At 30.8% G+C, this 10474-nt stretch overlaps 2 long non-coding RNA genes across 2 annotated transcripts in view; one reads left to right on the forward strand and one right to left on the reverse strand.

Moving 5' to 3' along the window:
• The window catches only part of LOC139905189 (uncharacterized), a 234066-nt gene extending 224505 nt beyond the window's left edge, over positions 1 to 9561 (reverse strand). The window contains exons 1-3 of the long non-coding RNA XR_011779753.1: positions 6988 to 9561; positions 6841 to 6925; positions 6355 to 6774 (exon numbers count right to left, since the gene is read on the reverse strand). This is a non-coding gene — a long non-coding RNA (uncharacterized lncRNA). The remainder of the gene's footprint in view (positions 1 to 6354; positions 6775 to 6840; positions 6926 to 6987) is intronic.
• Positions 2003 to 2913, forward strand: LOC139905063 (uncharacterized). Its single transcript, XR_011779534.1, has 3 exons — positions 2003 to 2528; positions 2583 to 2722; positions 2785 to 2913. It is a non-coding gene; the product is annotated as an uncharacterized lncRNA (long non-coding RNA).
• Positions 9562 to 10474: the final 913 nt, after the last annotated feature.

A 10474-nucleotide genomic window follows, 5' to 3' on the forward strand; every position in this document is an offset into this window, starting at 1 on the left:
GACAACCCTAAGGACAAACCAAAGAGTGGAAAAGCCACTTTAATTGAAATCTTAAGATGTCATGGAGGCCTTTAAGGTCAACCCAACGATTAAGATATCAGTGTACGCCAAGAAGAAGAAGGTGCACCGGTTTATTGAGGGCAAGGCCTTCCCAAAAGGCTAAAGGAAGGTAGCTTAGAAGAATTGAGAGGTCACTCCCGTCCTAACGTCAAAAAGAACTCCGTCTTAAGCGATGTTCTTGAATGATTTGAAGCAGGAAACAACCAGGTAATTATTTCCTACAATGAAAATACCTTTACCGTTAACCCCGTCTACAACAAGCAAAATAATTGGGTGGTATACTTTGGCAAGGCTGACAAAAGCATCAGGACAGTCGCCAAAACCAAAATATGTTGCTGGGGATTATGGAATCAACTGGAGAAAAAATGCCTTAAATTTGGTTACTTGTTCGATACCAGTTACCCACGGCCGACAGTTTGATGAAGTTAAAGAAAAATGTAGTCCCATAAACACCAAGAACGTGAAGAAGTTTAACAAGGACACGTACGTATTTCAGCAGGACGGGGATCCGTCTCATACTGATAACATTGTACAAGAATATATATATAGCAACATGAACTTCAATCCAAGAACCATTGGCCCCCTCAAAGCCAGATCTGAATCCACTTGATTACTCCATTTGGTGTAAAATTGAGAAGAAGTCCTGCAAAGTCCGTCAACAGAATATTGATATCCTGAAGACCTCCATTAACTAGCAGTAGAGGATCATGAAAAAGAACTACGTTACCCATTTGTACAAGGGCTTCCAGAGGCGGTTGGAGGCTGCCATTGAGGCTGATTGTGGCCAGATTTATAATTAATGTGCCTTTTAATCGTAAATATATTCTAATGCTGTAAAGTAAAAATTTCTATGTACAACATCATCCTAATCAATTATGAGCATTTTAATTACTACTTAGAGACAGGTCAAAGTACCTTTTCTACACCTGGTAGAGTGAATGTACAAATGTGAGCATAATATTTCTTACTGCAAAATCGTGTAAATCTTACCAGATCTTGCAATCAGCAAAGATATGTAGGAAGCACGCAAACTGTTGGTGGATTGTTGTGAACCGATTAAAACCATATTTTTAATAGTTTATCGTTCCTTGAACTTTTCTCGAAGCAGAAGACAAATAGTTTTCATGACTCTCTTTTGGTTTCAAATAGTTAAAGAAATAAAAGATTATTGATGCAAAAAATATATTAATACAGCATTATAATTACTGTACGTCCTGTTTGAAATTTTAGGGTATATAATTTGGGTTTTAGCTTATGGATCTTACTTTTTTGTAATCCCACGTTTTTATCAAAAGTATAAGTATTTACTCTAAGTAGTTTGTTTGCATTTGAGAGTAATAGTATGTATATTGCCTATAGGATAAAATATAAAGGCACAAATAATGAAGTATAATAATACGATCTGGATTTTACAAAAAAAAATGTGATACATATTTATTTTTCTGTTTAAACTGTCTTTTTATTTTAAAATATTTTTTGAAGATTAACAGTTAATCAGAAGAAATAATAATAATGTTTAAAAGATAGCAGTGACAAGAGATGATGCCAATAAAAGTCAAATACATCACTTATAACTATGTACATAATTAAGTTGAATTAATCATTCGTATGATTGTTGAAAGAGTGAATGTTTGGTTGGTATTTGTTACATATGTATTATGTAAGTAATATGACATAGGAATCCCATTTTCATCGACGATCCTGCATATGACTCAACAGCGTGTGCTTAAAATTATTTATTTGACGCTAAGATCAATACTATAAGACTAAAAGATAATAACTAAGGGTGATAATTTTGGTAAGAATAGAAAAGCGTGCGAGGAGAAGAGAAGAAATACTTATGGCATCATTGATTAAATAATATATATCTTCTTCTATCAATCATGAATGTTATCATTCCCGCTTTTATTATTCAATATTAATATAATAATATTAAATGGGGATAGTCGATAGAGAACTGAATAAAAGGCCTAAAATAACGTCGCCTTCTGTCTGGATTTCTGAAAATGGAGGCCTAGGAATTTGGAAAATACTTACCGGATGGGAAACAGATGGTTTATCAGATTTGTCGATATAAATGTGCCTTTAGTCCCCTGTCTAGAATTACACGCCACTCATTATCCTCATCTCATAACAAGATTATGGATATTCATCTATAAAATCAATTTAACAATGAATACATCAAGTCAGACTTTAACTTTGATCTCACAACTATGCTTATTGCATGTAATATAACCTTATCCATTGCTAATCATCTACGTTCAAAAAATTTATGGAGAAATACAAGGGTAAACATATCCCTTCCCGAGGAACCATCATTAAATTAATGGAGGATGTTGTTACTGATGTCATTTATAGAAATACATATAAAAAAATTTTGAGTCATCCACACCAAATGACGATCAAGTTATCAGTAAGAAGTATTTACGAATATCGAAATGGAACTCTGAATTTTGTACTATCTCACAGTAAGTATTCAACTTTTTTTTTAAATCTAACCATAAAATATTATTCTATTTTAGCTAAACATATCAAGAATTATGATACACAACTCAGTAAAGGGCAAAAACAACTGCTTAAATGGTCACAACAACGGGGGTAGTAGCTTTGGATGGTTTGCAACTAGTTTGTCTGAGACTACTTACTTTGCTTTAAGACTTGGGTATGATAATTAGGTTTTCCAATATTCCATAGTCAATAAATATTACTTTTTTATCACTTAAGGCTTAGTTATGGTTGATGGGCTCCAAGAAATGGTGTTCAGAAAACTCATAAAAGGCAAAAACAACTTTTTAAATGGCCACAACAACGAGGGTAGTTACATTGGGTGTTGCATTATAATTAACAATTGTGTAGTATATCCTTCATGATAATAGTATGTTGTTATATAAGCATACCTAAATAACGGGGGGAAATCTTTTTTGATGCTCTTAGTAGGGAGTAATATCGCCGGACATTACTACATAATTAGCTTTTGCTCTAAATCTTTACGATGAATTTATTTCTAACATTTTTTTTATTAATATATTTATTGCCTAATTTTATGATTTCGACATTTACTTTATTATTAATAATTAGTTAGATCTCATCGGTAGAGATATATCTATCTTGTGCACAATTGTATATAGCCTTCCACATAAAGAAGAGGGGTGATTATCTTTTTGATTAAACACCACGTCTCGCTTGTGTATTGCAACCTAAAGTTATGACATATTTAACTGAATTCCGATGTTAGAACAAGAAAAAATTATCTGGGTCAATCTATTATTTCAATATTCTCTATTTATAATTTATTATTATTAATAGTTCTATGATTTTAATTGTTTAATTTTGTATATTAAACTTTAATGTGTAATGGTTTATTTTTTAGTATGTAGATTATATATAATTAAAGCCTTCTTTTTTTAAACTTTGAGCTTCAAATATATTTCAAATACTCTACTTTGTCGTTTCATTAGCTATTATTCTGAGAATAAGGTTCATAATGAATTACAATTTCATGGAGTGTGACGTTTTCAAATCTACTGTAACGGATAAAAAACGTCTAAGTCAATTATACGTAGTATATCTTCATTAAACATTTTGCAAATAAATACATTCGTTATACCCTCGAAAGTCATAATAAAGCAGGCAGATGATAATCACATTAGTATTTTAAACAATGATACCATATGTCTTTCCCTCCCCCCTTCTCCTTGCACGCGTTTTTCTCTACAATATTATCAACTATAATAATAACATAGTAAAACACATAAAGTACAATGAACATTAAAGAAGGAGAGAAGAAACAAGTTGAATGCACAATAGTGTTTGGTCGGTCCTTATTTAGGAAGTAGGACCGTGGTCTAGTCCAGTCTGATTCCATCCAGTCTAGTCCCACTTTTGGTCCTTAAAAAAACGTACAATTGATCCCCCGTGACGTCAATGCAGTTGTTTTTCCGCTTTTTAATTGTTCCGTTATATAATAAACTAAATTATATTACTAATTAACACTATAATATTGTATTATCGTGAAAAATATAATATGTTTTGTAAGATTTGTGTAATAATCTTAATGAATATTTCATATATCTTACTTGCCTAAATAAACCATCGATATTTTTATGAAAAATTCCAAGGACCAACAGTCTTAAGGATTACTCCTAAAGACGGACGGTCCTAAGACTGGACTGGACCGAATAAATATGGAGCGATACAACACTATTTATTGTAATAGGGGGATAGATTGTAAGCTGGGGAGGGGAGGGATCAAAGATTTATATGACAGAAGGCCCTAGAACCGACTCATACATGGTCATACTGTCCGAATAACTCGAAAGAGTTAAGGTTCCACTCATCTTACTAGATTATTATATCATTTGCTTCGCATAATAAAATAACTTTTCTTTTTATTAAAAGCTTGCAATAATAGAATTTTAATCTTTCCTCTACGTTGTTCCCAATTTTGAAATACAAAGAGAAACTATGACATCTCGGAAAAATTGTAAGACATACCCCCTATGTTGTTATATATTTTGATTTTCAATGAATGTGAATTTTAAAATGTGTTTCTATTTGAGTAAAATTATATATATTCCTAACTGCAAGAAAAAATAACATAATAAGAAATGTTTTCTATCTTCCCATTCCATAATCGGAATAATTGTCAAACTACTTATATATTTAAACATTCGGGAAAATAATATTACAACATTAACTGTTATAATTATTATAATTTCTAATTATTTTAAGACATGACATGACAGTTGATTAAACTTAATTGTATATATTCATCAAGTAATAACATAACCAAAACATATATTTATTCCTAATGTTGCTAGAAAAAATAATTATATAATATATTTTTTCTAAGGACTTATTTTTGATTTTCTTATACTTAAAAGTATAATTCGTAAATTATTTTCAACATAAAGTTGAGTTTGGAGTATACAAAAAATTAATCATAATGGTTTGGGATTTACTCATGTTAAGGTTATAAAAATGAATTAAATGGGAAGTAGGTATTCAATATCATAAATATTATTTATGGTATTTCGTTATAAAATTTAAAATTTAAATATTTTTTGTTTACCAATACTTTAATCGGGGATTCTCGCTTTTAGAAAGACACTAATCGTTGTAATTTGTATTTCTGACATCATATTATTTTAGACATCTGATAAAGTTTTGCTTGCGATAAAAAAAATGTAGAAAAGTTTGTTATAACACGAATAAAAAGTATATAGTCCTGTATAAGATTTATTATATTCTGATTATGATACTGAATCAACAAATTTCTCGAAATCACTGCATTCTTCACCCTAGGATGAATAATCTAAAAGCTTTTTTCGCTCTGTGTTATAAGAGCTTCAAAGTCAGCTCCAAGCTTATATAAGACATTATAACAGAAAACAATAACCCGAAGAAATTGGCATTGCTTATAAATTTATACTCATCATAGAAGGGTAAAAGATGCAATGAAGACTATATTAAAGAAAAATTGGAGAGAAGTGTCCAATTTTATATAAGACCGCCCTCACGCGCTTTGAAAAAATTAAAACTTAAGACATAGATATACTACCTAATAATGTGTATCACATTATGAGATATGTACCACATGCTCAGATATTGTGTGAAGAACTATATAAAATAAGGGAAAACCTAGTATGGGGATTGTATGGTACGATTTTATATAATATACATTTTTACTTAATAGAAGATTCTTCTTTAAGAATAATATAATAGAAAATTTAGATATTTTATTGAATAATAAAAAAAATAACACTCTAAATAACTTATTATCATAGCAGAAATAACAACGAAATATCAATTCATGTACCAACTTGCCTCTTACAAAGTGTATCAACTCGCCCAACCTTATACCATTCAGTTCAAAAGTCATCAAGAAGTAAACGAAAAAAAAAATAAGCTCGAATTTAATCATTCAAATTATTTCTAATAAACAATTCAGACAGGTGAAAATTAATAAGATAACCATGTAAGTAATAGACATGACCCAAATACTGTAGTGACATCAAATATGGAAATTTGACAAATATTTAAATTTCGATCCTTAAATCCTGTCCATTTACTGAATCTTTTTATAAAATTTAATGAAAAGTCAAATGTTAAAAGTAAACAACACTGAATTTTCTATTGTTATTTCATATTCAGTGGTGTATCAACTTACGCGGGAGTTGTGACTTGTCTCACCTTCCCCTACAACCATCATGATGTTATAGCCGTAAATTTAAATATACAAGAAACGACTTTTTAATAATTTAAGGGGAAAATTGAGTAATAAAAATATATTACCTTTCCGATGGGTGAGGGCCAATATAGAAACTGTAGAGCCTTCTTGAACCTCACGTTTCACCAAAAGGACATTCAATTATATGCTGATTTGAATTTTTTTTTAATTAGATGTGGACGTACTGGAAAGAGATGGTTTCCTCGTGGAGATCAATAATAGACTACGTGCAGCCACTTTTAGTGCCGGACGAGACCATTAACTTTAACACTCGTCTGTGAAGTCTTGATGAGTCGTGAGATTTCAAAAAACCATAGGATTACGTCTATCGGTCAGCTGCACTCAAGAAGCGTTAGCGTACTCCAACTCTGCCACATATTGCACTAGAAACTGTTCCTCGTAAATGAATAAGAGAAGCCTTTTGCAACACCCTTGTTATGAAACACCCTCCCACTCTAGTTCAGAGAAGAATGAAGAGACTGGACCTGGAAAGAGATATAAAAAGAGTAGAAATATTATTAATTTTGAAAAACTCCTTCGGCGATTCTTACCTGAAACGGCTTAAGTACAGCCTAGCAATATCATCCTTTTTACGAATACATCGAGAGGGTATCCGGAGGATAGAATGTGTTCATTCTGTAAGAAAGAGAGAGATCATCTCATTTTTTTTTTTTTTTACTTTTGCCAAATGATTTTACCCATGTTGGGGGTGGTGAAAGACATGGTATGGACCCACTACGGAGTGAGGCTCACCAAGATAGATTGGCTGTAGTCACGTCTCCATCATATGAGAAGTATCTCAAAATAAAGAACATTGTTTCCAAGATCCAGGAAGTACTCTACGCGGCGAAGCATACGAATAGAATTATTCTACTCGGAGTCCAAAGCTGCGTGTCCACTTTAATTAATATCATGGACTCCTTCTCAGGTGGAGGCACACCACTAGCGACATAATTTTTTTTTATCACACTGTTGACAAAGAGCGTCCATCCAAGGGGTGTAGTTTGTTTAGTCTTCTTCTGAGAATGTTTAGTGAGAGATTTACTTGTTTGTGATTCTCATTGAAGAGGGGAAGAGAAAAAAAAAAATATTTCATTACTTTATGTTATGGATTTATATTGGGGAAACACATATTCAATGACTATAAATAAGGTGTGCAGTTTTTCATTATTTTATCTCGTTTATTTCTTTATAAATTATTGAAGTATTTTGCTGTTATTCAGATAAAAAAGAATCTTGTCCTTAGTATTGATGGTTAATTCATAATACAGTAATTTATTTAGAAAAAAAAATAATGATAATTAAATTGGTTTTATTAAAATTCACTTAAAACCTGTCTAATCCAAAAATTCTCTTTTTAAGTACATTTTTATTCAATAAGTTTTATTTTATACGAACTTTCGCCTCCTTAGATCAAATTTGAAATAGGCAACTTTAGAAAAACATAGCTTAAAATTGAACCAAGACTAAGTAATAATCGTTTGTGACCATATTAATAACATTTATTTAAACACTCATATGAATAAAACTGTTTAGGTCATATCTGAATATTATCTTTGCATTATACAAAAATCGTATTGTAATCTTCAATCTCAGTTATTTAGGTCTTAAACTTAAGAATTTTTGACACATTCCCTTAATATTCTGTGGATTTTCTTTTAAATAAAATTAAATCCAAAATAACGAAAATATATTTTTCTTCATTCATCTGAGGACTTGGTCAGACATAGACAAATCATGAAAATTCAATGATCCACTTTTTGAATACGATTTGTTTAAAAATGACCTTGAGAGTCTTCCACTATTCTCAATAATAAAAAGGACCAAGAAATCAAATTAATAGCTATTAGGGTGTTGGAAGTGAGGATTGTATTGTACAGGATTTGTTATTTTCTATTAATACTGTATAGCACAAATTCATCTCATCAATATGTTAGAGATGATTAATTTGTTTGTTATCTATATTAAAGACACGTAAGGACTTAAATAGATGTTAGAATACTTAGAGTTGACTTAAGGAGATGAAGTAGCTGGATGATGATAACTTCCCCCTGATTCTCATTGTTTTTTGTTTTTTTAATTAATGTTTCTTGCTCTAAATCGAATTCATCACTCCTCAGATCTAATAGGAGTATACAATGATTCCTTAGAGGAACTGGAGTGGCTGATGTATTCTTGAGTAGATTATCTACTAGATTAGAAATCCATATCATGGACCTACATATATGTTAAAATGTATCTCCACATCAAGTTAAAAGCTTGCTTGCTCTTAGGTTATTTATATAAATTGATATGAATTCATCGGAGTAATGGGTTGATGCAGATACATATATCCCAATTCCTGTTGAAAAAGTACATCAAAATAAAATTAACTGATAAACCAAAACTTTGGAGCAACACAATTAATACTCCTCCTTTTCATATTTTTAAACTAATAGGTTTTGAAAGGGCTCACATTCTTATTTACTAAAGAGAAATTAACTATCAAAAAAAAACTCAGGTAGGGATAAGCGTTTTCTTAAATAATATCACGATAGATTAAACTCCTTACGAGTGGCAGCACTGCTAGGGAGGCAAATTTTTTTTCATAATCTTCTTAATAAGTACATAAGTTATAAGAGATGCATCTACGTATAAGTACTTTTGCTACAAAAAATGAATAAAATTAAACGCGAAAAAATGGCAAAAAATATAATGAAGCTATTTAAAAGGCGTATAAAGAGTTCTTCAACGTTACTGTGTGGATGGGGAAGTGGTGTGTAATGGAATTTCCTTTCCTCTTTACATAACTAAAGCATTAAACCAAGTAGCGTATCGAAGGCTGACGTCATTATCAGCGAAAAAAATATATATAGGTCAAAATTTACTTTTTTTTGTCCGCTAGAGATATTATTATTTCAAATATGCTTTATAATAATATGTATATATAAAATATTTAAGACTAGAATAAATTATAAGCGTATTATTACTTATTCAAAATAGTTATTACAACGTAGTACGACGCACAATAAATAAATAAGTGACATCATAAAAAGCGACATCTTGCGAGAAATATTATGACAAATATTGACCATACTATTTCTTCAGGCTAAGGGTGCTCGATGCGCCCCTTGGTTAAATGCTTTAGACAAAGCTTTTTAAGGTATATTTTATGCGTAGAAAAGTGCGGTCAGTGATAAATGTAGCACGCTTCAATACACGATCCCCAAGGGCCTCGACAGTCTCAAGATTCGAATGTTGGATCTCTTGGCTGTGTTCAATGACATAATTTTCTAACAGAGGGATAAATAATTTATTTAAAAATATATATTACTAATGTACAAAGATGACTTAACTTTTTTCTACATTATTTGAGAGTTAACACATGAAAGAAAATTAATTAATTCTGCTAAGATTTAGTATGTATGTACTCTTCCATTGTACATAATATTCTGAGAGAACATAATTATTCATAATAACATAAAAAAAGTACAGAGTACGAAGACGTAGATTATATAAAAATATAAACAATAGACGAATTATGCAGTAGCTTAGAGTAAGAAGCTTTAAAAAAATTCAAGTATACTTATATCCTAAAATGTATAGAGGCAACATTACACAAAGACATTACCTACTCTCAGAAAGAATAATAAACTTAACAAGCATAACATATACAAGGGTGGTCTGAAAAGTTACAGACCTCAATGTAAAGATGACAGCACTTGACAGAAAAAGAAAAACCTGTGTCATAGTCATGGATCTAGCATCTGTTGACAGTTACTCACCAAAGATTCAAACATTTTCAACGCGCAGTTGTTATATAACAGTCGTTTCAGTGAGTTAATATGAGCGTTTTTGTGAAAGAAATTCTGAATTGAATTCTGAAAATGACTCAAACATCTGCACTTACAAAATGACTAAATGTGACTAGCTTTTATTTACGAGTCATGTCATCTTCACAATGAGACTTTTCAGACCACCCTCGTATATTGGTCATTTCATGAAAACTTTAAATGGGATTGTATTTCTATATGCAATTTAACATAAAATTTACATTGTTAAATAGCCTATTATACGGAAGCTAAACAAAGAAAGTTTAGATTTGTAACACAAACCATCTCTGAATTTTGTAGCTCTTTTGAATGATTATCTTATTATAAATGGTCTTAAATACCTTCAACATCTGTTGTCAGTTATAATTATTGT

This window comes from Lepeophtheirus salmonis, chromosome 4, assembly GCF_016086655.4.
Source record: "Lepeophtheirus salmonis chromosome 4, UVic_Lsal_1.4, whole genome shotgun sequence".
NCBI classification, from domain to species: Eukaryota; Metazoa; Arthropoda; class Copepoda; order Siphonostomatoida; family Caligidae; genus Lepeophtheirus; species Lepeophtheirus salmonis.